Source organism: Macrobrachium nipponense, chromosome 30 (genome assembly GCF_015104395.2).
Source record: "Macrobrachium nipponense isolate FS-2020 chromosome 30, ASM1510439v2, whole genome shotgun sequence".
Taxonomy (NCBI): Eukaryota; Metazoa; Arthropoda; class Malacostraca; order Decapoda; family Palaemonidae; genus Macrobrachium; species Macrobrachium nipponense.
In genome coordinates, this window is record NC_087218.1 from 1,511,149 (window position 1) to 1,522,845 (window position 11,697).

Below are 11,697 nucleotides of genomic sequence, written 5' to 3' on the forward strand. Positions count from 1 at the left end.
GAGGACTCTCTCATTTGCTCTTTCCTTCCTGGTTTTCTTGCAAAGAATGAGAACCCATCAAGTCCATGGCCCAAGAACTTCGAGATTCGTGGGTTATCTTCTTTGGTAGGAGAAGAACCCGAGAGAACTCTTTGCCCAGTGAGAATGGTGAAATACTACCTTAGAAGAAAAGAGCAACTGAAAGCCAACCGAGAGGTCCTGTGGTGTTCAGTAAAAGAGCCTACTCGTCCATTGTCGAAGAACGCATTGTCCTTCTTCTTGAGAAGCCTCATCAAAGAAGCACACGGATCCTGCAGAGAAGAACATCTTAGGCTTCTTAAAGTGAAAGCACACGAAGTAAGAGCCATAGCAACTTCTCTTGCTTTCAACAAGAATTATGTCCGTGCGAAATCTGATGGAGACAACATTCTGGAGATGTCAGTCAGTGTTCGCGAACCACTACTTTACGTGATGTGAGAATCACTTACGAAAAATGCTTCGCCTTGGGTCCGTACGTATCTGCGGATTCAGTGCTGGGGCAGGGAGCTGGAACTCATCCTGTTTGTAGTAGTATAAATTTTTCCCCCTTGTATTTGTTGTTGTTGCCCCTTAAGAGGATGCTGAAGGCATCTCTTTAGGTCGTAATACTAATCTTTAGTAGTTTGGTTAGGTGGTCTGATGAGTGTGGCTCCTTGCAGTAGTAGTGGTTATGGAGGCCTGTTAAGATAGGGACGAACTCCCTTTAACAGGATCCGACTTGGATTCTACCACAAACAAAGGATCACATATCCCAGTGGTAGATCCGAGTGTCTTTCAGCATCAGGTCACGTCCTAGCTGTAGCTCTCCAGGCAACGCAGACTCAGAGATAATATCAATGAAGTCTTCTGCCTGAACAGGTAAGACCAAGGTTATTTATATCCTACAACATCAGTGTTTCTTATCTCCCTTATTATTTAGCTGTCTCTTACCCTCCACCAAGGGTGCCAATCAGCTAAGTATATATCTGGCAGGGAAGTTCATGTACAAAAATGATATTGTTAAACTACAATAAAGTTTTGTACATACTTACCTGGCAGATATATACGTCTAATGGCCCACCCAGCCTCCCCTCAGGAGACAGGTGAAAGAGAAAAAATCTGGCTGGAGAGATAGATTGGTTCATACGCCCCGCCACCCAGCGGCGGTAAGGTAGACCACCTGACCTACCTGTCGCGTGTGCCGCGAGATTTGAAATTCTGTCGGAGACTATAGCTAAGTATATATCTGCCAGGTAAGTATGTACAAAACTTTATTGTAGTTTAACAATATCATTTTTTCTAATTTGAGTTATGTATGCATTTCTTTGTCTATTACCAATATGTAGAGTAGAAAAATTTGTGGTAAGTCTTAAAATCATCTACTGTACTATAAATACTTTGATGAAAGCAAAACACTTCCTTAGGTCACTTTTGGCAAACTTATGCCAGTTATAACCTTTCAATGGTTTAATGTACCTTTTATCATTGAACTGAACAGCAAATATTAACCAGAATACCAAACTCTTTGACTTTACAGGCCAGTAGTTCCTGACAAATCTCTAGAAGATAAAGCAGATATTGTGATGAGGCTACTCAGTGAAAGAACTCCTTTTTTTTCCAGCTTCCAAAGTGATAAGGAAAAAAATTCAAGTGTAGCAGATGAAGTTGGAACCTCGAAAATAAACCATAGCCTCCTAGCCAGTCCAGTCCTTTTGCTCAATATTTAGTATCAACGAAAATGGTAGGAACACCAAACGAATATTCAGCATCTACTTTTTATTTTATTATTGCTAGCATAATTTTGGTAATGTTGGGAATAATTAGGTATAATCATAATAAAAGAAGAAACCCTTTAGTATTTAGAGGGAAGCTCAGATTTTTATAATTCCCTGTAATAACCAAAAAGGAGAGGTGAAGAATGTGATATTTAGCATGAATTAATGCTCCCTTTTGAGGCTGGTAGCCTATATAAACCTGTAGATTAAAACACTTTATTATGTGCACTCAGGCTTGGGTGTAGATGTGTAGATATATACAAGTATTCATAGAATACTTTTTGATATTTTATTGGTACTAGTTACAGTAGTATTAGTATGGATTATATGGAAAAAATATTGTGGTAACATTGCTTTTAGTGATTATTTTCATGTAGTATACCTATCAGATTGGTCCTTGGTAAAAAGTTTTTATGATCTTCAGTAATGTCTATTAACATGTTCCTTTTTTCTTATAGCTGTAAGTTATACCATCTTTTAGATGTTTTCTTCATTAATACCGTATTGCCTTTGACAATGCAATCCTCTACCAGCATTTACAATCTTCTCTCCATAGGCAGTCTTTGACAATTCAGTCCTTTTTTCACTTTAAATATTATTTTTAGGAAAATTCCCAGATCTTCACATACTGAAGCTCTCCTGATCATCTGATTTTTCTCTTTTATGTAAAGGAATTTTTTAAAAGTGATTGCCAAATGTATATCATTCCTCAGAGGCTTCTACAGTTTTGTGAATGAGGACCATCTTGTACCAAGAACTTTGAATCAGTCTTATTAAAAGAAAATAAGGCACAGCTGTCCATAGAATGACCCTTATGCACACACATGTAATGGTTATTTTACTGTTTCAAGTACATAATTTTGCTTTAGTCATTTGATATCCATGTTGAAGAGAATGTGATCTTCAAAATAAATTCCTGCATTACTCACAAAAAGTGCCATTGCTGCGATTGCTGCTTGGAATATGTGAAATTTGTAAATTTACAAATACGTACCAAAAAGAAGGGCTTACTCAACCAAAAATATTTTATTGTTATTATTAATTATTATTATTATTAGGGAGGAGACCTTCTTTGAGGGCAGTAGCATTGAAAATTATGGCTGTTTCTATGGCATTTAATTTGTACAGCATTCTCAATTTATCTTAAAGTCTTTTCATCAGCATGTAGGTGTTATAATAATCTAGACGACAAGGCAGATATTCCTGCACTAGTGAGATTTTTAAAATGTATTAAGATTTTGTATGAAATTTAGTAGCATGATAAATTTTAACCTATTGATTTTTTTCATAGTTATCATTTGAAGTACCTAATTATTTTTAATTAAGGTGTAAATGGTGCTAAATGAATGTATGCATGTCAGATAGTTTTTAAATTGTTGTAATTTCAACTATGTGATTTTTTTATTTTGGTGTAAATGGTTTTGAATGAGAGTGAATGTCTTGGTTTTAATTGCTGTGTATAATTAGATCTTAATTTTAGTTGTTGTGTATCATTGGGTATTTTTAATTGCAGTTTTAATTGATCAGTTGTATAAAAGATTTTAATTGATTCACTTATTCATTCATTTAATCCACTTCATTCAATCACATATACCACTACAGTGCTGAATGGCCTTTACAGGTCCCAGTGCTTAGGCTATGCCCTAAATTCCATGATCAATCAATCAAACTAAGCACAAATAAAGATTTCTGTTTTCTTAGGTTTATTTCCTCTTAACGTGTCGGCAGCATACTGGTGGTCATCTAAGAGTACAAAAGCCAATTAATTGAGATACATGATGTACAGGTATTTATTTATAGCAGGCAGTGTATTTACAATTGGTGTGTTGTTAGTAGGCCAAATTTTGTTAAGTCATAGGTTTGTAACTATAATGAAAAGTCGGCCTACTAACAACCCACCAATTGTAAACATACTGCCTGCTATAAATACCTGTACCTTATGTACTTCAATTCATTCGCTTTGGTATTCTCATAGATGACCAACAGTTTGCTGTTGACACATTAGAGGAAATAAACCTAAGGCAACAGAAATCTTTATTTGTCCTTAGGAAACGTGATATACCAGCTACATGCTGAGGAAAAGATTGTAAGATGAATAGAGAACATTACAAATTAAATGCCACGGAAACAGCTGTTATTATTATTACATGTACGTATTATAGAAGTGAAACTCACCAAATATTACTATTAAAAAATATGATATATTACCTATGTATTTTTAAGAGAAAGACTGATGGTGTCAGTTATACTAAAGAGAGACTGCTGTTGACTATCTCTGTGCTGCATTATTATGTAGGAGTTCATATGTACTGTGCGTACATCATAGTTCAATATATATTTATGCTGGCTAATCTGTCACAATATCTTTTACTTAGGAATTTTGTGTATTAATCCTAGCGCTTACAGTCTGGGGGCTGGTAATGATTATAAAATAAAATGTATTTCACTGATAAAAAACCTGCTTGCTGTAGTATATGAGTTTATCACTCCACTATTTAGAGAGATGACAAACTGAATTATTTACAAAGATAAACTTTTTCTTTTGGGATATGATCTGTAGGTAAAAATAGTTGTGAGTGTAAGTTAGTCAAATGGCTAACTTTCACAGAAAACTGCACTAGGTTTGTATTATATCGTTTCAGTTTGGAAAGATATTTCCTGGCAATAGAGCAGATAGTTCAGGTTGGTAAGGTTGTCCTTAGAAATTTAGCATGGAAGGTGAGAGCCAAGGGTCCCAATAACCTTCTAGAAGGCTGTGATGTGTTGTCAGCCAACTCAAGGATGAAGGTATGCTCAAAAGTTCAGGTCATGGTTACTTTATTGCTAGTTGGTAATGTGGTATGCTATAGTAGATAACAGTTCAGCCACATAGTTGAGCAGTAATTAATCATAGTAAAATCAACCACATAGTTGAACAGTAATTAATCAGGTAACGAAGGGAGTTATGAAGGAGATGGACTGGAGCCCGTAACACAGTTTAGTGATCCACTGTTCCCCATTTACTGAAAGATAAAATATTAAATTTAATGGTCCTTCTTATAGGTAGAAGTGTCTTAATGAGATTACTTCAGTAATTTAAAGGAAAATGCTCATAGAATAAGCCAGTGCACTTTTATATATGTGATGAAGGTAACTAAATGATGGAAACATTTGCTAAGAAGTGAAATCATCAGAATATCAAAGCGCCTCATCGCCGTGGTTGGTATGGTATTAGCGTCCCACCTCAGTGGTCGCAGGTTCGAGTCTCGGCCATTTCGTTGAGGAGTGAGAGATGTGTATTTCTGGTGATAGAAGTGCACTCTCGACGTGGTTCGGAAGTCACGTGAAGCCGTTGGTCCCGTTGCTGAATAACCACTGGTTCCATGCAATGTAAAAGCACCATACAAACAAACAAACATCAGAATATCAGAAGCTAATCACTGACTGAAATGTAAGTGTGGCATATAAAACCAGCACAGAACATTTTAATTTTCTACGGTATATGAGAACAGGTCCCCTAAGTTTAAAATCAGTTCATGAAATACTCAAGGCTTTGTTGCTGGAGCACCCAAACACAATGAAAGTGAGTGAAAATGAGTGACAACAATTCTTGTTGTAAGTGATTTCTAGGTCTTCCAACTGCAAGCTGATTAACAGACTTAATGCAGGTAGAGTGGAAAAATACACTTGAGATGATTTAGGTATTTGTTGAGATAGGACGTGTAGCACTCTGGTAAAAAAATTTGGGATATTGGTAATGAAATGACTGTACTATATGCAAAGTAATGAGGGTCAGGTCCCAGTGCTTGGGCTATGCCCAAAATTCCATAATCAATCAATCAAACTAAGGACAAATAAGGATTTTCTTATTGTGAAAGATGAAATCTGGGCTAGATAGGAAATGAATGCAAGATAAAACAGAGGGGAGGAAAGTCATGAGACACCTAACCCCCAATTATTGGGTAGGCTAACTAGAGGAAAGATTCACAGTTGTAACTTCTCAAGGGTGCCAGAAGGAAGAGACCAAAGAGAATGGAATGAATATAAAAAACAAAGTATTATTTAGCAAGGTGCATAAACAATTATGTAAAAAAATTTAAATTTATAGCACAGTGTGCTGTTAAACAAACACACACACACACACACACACACACACACACACACACACACACACACACACAGTTAGAAATTGGCACAAAGAGCACAAATAAAAGAGATGGAGAAAAAATTATGAGAAATCTAAGCATCGATTATTATTGTGATATTGGGTAGTTTAATTAAAACAAAGCATCGATTATTATTATGATATTGGGTAGTTTAATTAAAGCAAAGACACCATTCTAGCCTCCCATGGGTGGCCAGAAAGAAAAGACCAAAGAGAACAGAATTAATGTAAAAGACAAAATCTTATTAAGTAGGGTGTGGAAGTAACCCTGTAAAAATTTAAAAACTTATATTACTGTACCCTTTACAGCACATTGTTAAACATACACACACTGTAAGTACCCCTCACCTCCCCATGGAGCTGTCAAGAATAAACCAATCTCAGTGATGATTGAGTGACTACATATGACTCATACAGGAAAGCTAATTCTATAAGAGGTGGTTGTACTTTTTTTATATTCATTATATCAAAGGCCAAGTCACATTGTTAGTGAGTTCTGTGTACTGTACTACTGAGAAAATTTTTTGTAGTGGTTATGAATATAATAGTATGTTCAGTTTGAAATGATTTTATAAATTGGACACAGTCATGGTGAACTTATTGTCAATAATAGTTTGAGATGGTTTGTCCGACCTAGCGATCCGTTCATTAAGACATAACCCACGTAGTATATTCCAGTGGGAAACAAAAAATGGAAGAAACATCCAAAGGTTGCTAACATCAATGTGGGCCATCTGCAAGATGACACAAGAGCAGTTGAACTAAAAAGAATTTTATAGCCAGAAAAACAAATTGAAAACAATTTTTGTTTCTGGTCATCTTGATATTAAAACTTGGCTCAGTTAAGGCAACAGTATACAGGTTACTTTTGGCTTGAATGTAAATTTCTGTATTCTAATGAAGTTGTAGATATGGCCTGGTTAAGTATACTGTAATTTTTAATTGATTTTTGCTATTAAGAGGACTTCCATATAAATTTACAAAATCCATTCAGATGCTTATTTTAGACTGTTAAGTAGGTAAAGTCTTGCTTCGTTTGTGATAGGAAAGATTTAGGATGATTGTAAATGTTTTGTGTATTGCATAACTGAATATTACATTTTTTTCTCCACTGTTACAAAGCTGTATTCAACTCTTCGGTAGTCATATTTTATGCTTGCCTAAGATCAGACATATTATTTATGAAAATGTGTTTGATGCATTTGTCTTTTTTACTCAGTACAGGACAAGAAATACAAGGAATAGAGGTAGCCCCTGCTGTTTTATAGTTAGACTAATTTCTATCCATTTTATCTCTAGGCCATTCCCAGCCTTGAATGTGTCCAACCAGGTAGATATATCCACTGACTGCTTACTGTTTTGTTAAGTTCTTTGATTCATGCCAGTTTACGGAATATAATTGTTGTGCTTCCCATACAATGGCACCTGGATCTTTAGTTAGCATATATCCATTTCATTCATATCAAGTAAATGTGTACGTACTTAGATCCTTGTTGGGTGTGCTTTCTTCCTGTTTTTTGTTGACTTCTTTAAATTTAGAACTGCAGTTCTCTTTTTCTTCACCTATCACTGTATGAAAACTGTTGAACATCATCTTGAAATAATCCATTCTTCAATGTTCATATTGTTATTTTTATTTGATTGATCTTACCCTTATCACTGTCTATCAGATCTGCTATAGAAAAGAAAAACTTTTAAAGATTGTACAATACTTTCAAAGTTGTACGGAAGGATGACTTTTTTTTTATCTATTTTCTTTACATAAAACAAGTAGGTGAGCATTTCTGTTTTATTGTTATTCGTATATATTATCTTGTAACTTTAGGTGAAATGGGACTGCTGCAGTATTTGTGGATTGATTAGAATTTAAAAGAGTAATTGGGAAAATCATAACTATTTTAATCTTATGAATTGAAGATTGGCTATTTCTGTTCAATTGTATTTCAGTTACTTCAGTTATATAATATATTGTAATACTTAAGCATATAAAGACAGTGATGCAGGATTGCATTTATCAAATGTTACCTTTTATTAATTACAATTGTATTTATAATACGTATTAAGATATTGGTAAACAGTCTCATGTGTCATCCTGGGCCATTTTTCAACAAAGTTATTTTCATTCAGTAGACATTAAAAGGATCTTAGAAAATGGAAACACTGTATGGAGAATATCCTGATGTGTTTTCCAATGTTTTTTTAAAATGTGTTCTTCCAAACCAAAAAGATATCATTTTTTTGTAAATAGTATTTCCCAGGAAAGTGGGAATTAAGTTATGTAATGCAGTGTCTGTTCCAAAGCATTGTGCAAGTGCCGATTGTAATTATTATAGGCCATAGTATGGTTCAAGGTTACTGAAAAGTTTAAATTGTATCGAAGTACCTAATTTCGGACAGTCAATAGCCCTACGTGAAATGGCTTGGTAGTACTTATAATGTTCTGTGAGATCTAAATAGATATATATCTGTGACAGTCTTGACAGTATATTGAGTCCAGATTTTGTCAGTTTGGCTTTATTGCTGCCTTAAACTTGAACACCCATAAGGTTTTTATATTAAAACATGTAACTCAGGTACTGTATGTTGTATAACATATTTAATCTCATGTACAGTTTATAATCGACTAACTGCAGTTAGTGTTTGAGAACTTTTTTCTTGCTGCTAATATGATTCAAGGTCTAGAAAAAAAGATCAGGTAGTATGATGTTCAATATTCAGGTATTTGCTTTCCGCAAATGTGATAAAGTTACTTCTAGCCTTAACAAGGCTCTTGATTGAATCAGTGGGTGGGGTATGATGATATTAAATTTTCTTAATAGTGTTGAAGAGCTTCAGCAAAATTAAAGATATGTGTTAGTAACTGGTTTGGCAATGTGCTGCCAACCATGATTTGCTTTGGATTGGTAATGCAGATGTTAATAATTTTGAATATTTAATGAGACATTACTGTACTTTTCACTCTCAGCTTTCTTTCTCACATATATCAGCTAAGGCACCCAGGGAGCTTGCTCTGATTGACTATTATTGGGATATTTTTCTTCTTTCTGCACATTAGCAGCATATTGATATTTTCATCTTTTAGATGACAGTGGTATTTATGATTGTGTCTAGAGCTTGTACCCTTAGGGTTGGCGAGATTTCTTGCCAGGTTACACATTGTCTCAATGACCAGTACCAGAGGTCTTTCATTTCTTTTAATTAAAGATTTGTAATGTTCTTCCTGGCTGTCTGTTTGTTACTTCACAAATACAAACTTTCGCTCTTAAACAGCCATTCAGACATATTGATAAGGTAGTAAACTACCGACAGGCAGGGGGAACCTGCATCCACTTGTCATTCTGCATTCAACTTCACTTCCGGCCACCGTCGAGTCCAGACGTTTTTCATGACTCTGCCCAACTTTTGCCATTCGAATATTTATTGATTAAACTTGAGTACTATTTCGTTTCCTTTTTTTGGTTGTTGACTATGTGTTTGTATTGCAATTTATCAAACCCATCAGTCAAATAACCTTCTTGCAGGGAATTAAGTTTGCTTTTTCGTGCTGCAGTGTATACTGTTTTCGTCAGACACATAACAGCTCTATTAGTTATGCAACTGCTGTATCATTCACTTATATACTTACTTTCTGATATAATTACCTTTCAAACATGGTAGATTTAGCCACTCGTAAATTTCGTGACAGTAAAGTTTGCCTTATTCAAGTTATTCCTGTTTTCATGGCTTCTTTTTTATTTATTGGAAATAGGCTATGTAGCCTTATTCCTCTAATTTCTGTGGATTAGTCTTTGAGATATTTGACTACTGCAGACTAGGCTAGTTTTGACAGTGGTGGAAGAAGGTAGAGGTGTTCTCCTTCCCTTCATCATCATGTATACCATTCTTCTGAACCTTGCCACCACTCTGACTAGGACTGCAAGTTTACGGTGGAGAGTTGTCTGCCCAACATTAGAGTACTTATTAAGCTTTTTTCTGTCGAGTCTAACATAAAGAGAAAAAGGAGATGTCATCTGCCCTAATGAGATCCAGTGGAAGATTAGGTGATGAAATCTTCATGTTAGGCCATAAAAGCTTTAAACCACAAAGAGTGGTACAACACTGCCAGTGATGTATGGGTCCATTAAATTATGAGACAAGATGTTTGATGAGAAGGAGCAACATGCCAGGCTAATGATTTTAGCAGTGCTTGAACCTCTTCTTGCTGGCAGTCTGTTTTGTATTTCCTCCATGTCAATACAAGGTTATAGGGTACATGGGATGTGATTGCTTGTAATATGTAAATATTTTTTCAGTAGGAAATTGAGTTCATCATACAATTTCTCCTACAAGATTTGTATAGCTGGGGCAGTTGATTTATGGTATCTTTATTTACTGTCCATTTTCTCTCCTTTTTTTAACTCTTACATATTGATAATCTGGAAATTTTATTTTTTAGGCTTGTAAGCATATTCCATGGAGTGTTTGCAAATTTATAATACAGGCAGTCCCCCTGCTTATCAGCAACTTCGGTTAACAGTGTTCTGGTTTTATGGGGTTTGGCTAATCGTTAACCAGCTTTTCAACTACAGTAAGTGATTTTCGGCATCGGTAAGAGGTTTATTGACATCAGTAACCAGGGACTGTCTTAATAATAACAATTATCAACTTAGAAGATTCTTTTTAGAATACTGCTGAAATATTTAAATCAGTTGATCTACACTCTATGTACTATCAGAAAACTTGTTTGTGATTTCTTAACTATAATCATTGCTGAAAAAAAGACCTTATCTCCAGACAAATAATCTATCAAGTTTCCTAACAAGATCATCTTGCATCCTTCAGTGGTTAACTAAATTTATTTTCAGAACTGAATGTGACTAAACTTTCCCATTGTCTTTTAAGACGGTTTATAACAAACCAGTTTCTTTAGCACACTCAAATTAACACAAAGAAAGTGGATCTGGGAACCCAGGAATATACCAGAGACCAACAAGCTCAAGCAGTAGAAGGGTTTAATTCTGAAGTTCAAGGATTTTCTTGTCACTTCCAAATATGACTTTCGACAAATACAGTTGTTCATGATCTGTTAACCTTGAAGCACTTAATTATTTTATCTGCTTCAAGATAAAACCTGTTCGATAGGTATGTCATGCTCTTTTAATAGTTTGTTTAATTTCTGGATCTCCTCAATGCCACATGATATTCTGATATTGTAGACTTTGTGGAAGCATCTGCAGTTTTGCATGTGAATGTGACAACTTTAGCAAAACTGAGATTAGAGGGGCTAACTTGAATGATTATTTTTATGGGTGGGCACTGAAGTAGATTGTGTTGGTGAGAGATTTGTCACTGTTCTCTTTGAAATACTGGTTTTTTTATATGAATTCAAAGAATCCAAGTCTTTCCTACTTTGAGATAGTTCATTTGGAGTTGCCTAGTAGGGAGAAAAAGAGAGTAGCTGTAAGATAGGACTTTTGAAATTGTTAATACAGAACTGTCTCAGAGTCAGAGAGCCAGTAGTACCAATAATTAAAATAAACAGGTTTTCCCATCACTGGTTGCATAACTAAATTCGTAATGCTCACCCACTCAGACAACTTATTTGGTGAACACTTCTTAGACTCTCATGACAGATATAAAAGAATAACTGTAAATATGTAGATGTATTGAGACCATTAAGACTTGCAACAGCTTAGTTAGCAGTAAAACTGATTTCCATAGGCAAAGCTCACCTTTTGCACTGAATCTCTCTCTCTCTCTCTCTCTCTCTCTCTCTCTTAGTTGATTGATTGACAGGTTTTT

General features: G+C 35.1%; 1 long non-coding RNA gene across 1 annotated transcript in view; it reads left to right on the forward strand.

Annotated features, from left to right (window-relative positions):
• Positions 1-1,877: 1,877 nt before the first annotated feature.
• LOC135202220 (uncharacterized) overlaps positions 1,878-11,697 on the forward strand; it is a 10,969-nt gene continuing 1,149 nt past the window's right edge. Inside the window, exon 1 of the long non-coding RNA XR_010311684.1 lies at positions 1,878-11,691. This is a non-coding gene — a long non-coding RNA (uncharacterized LOC135202220). The remainder of the gene's footprint in view (positions 11,692-11,697) is intronic.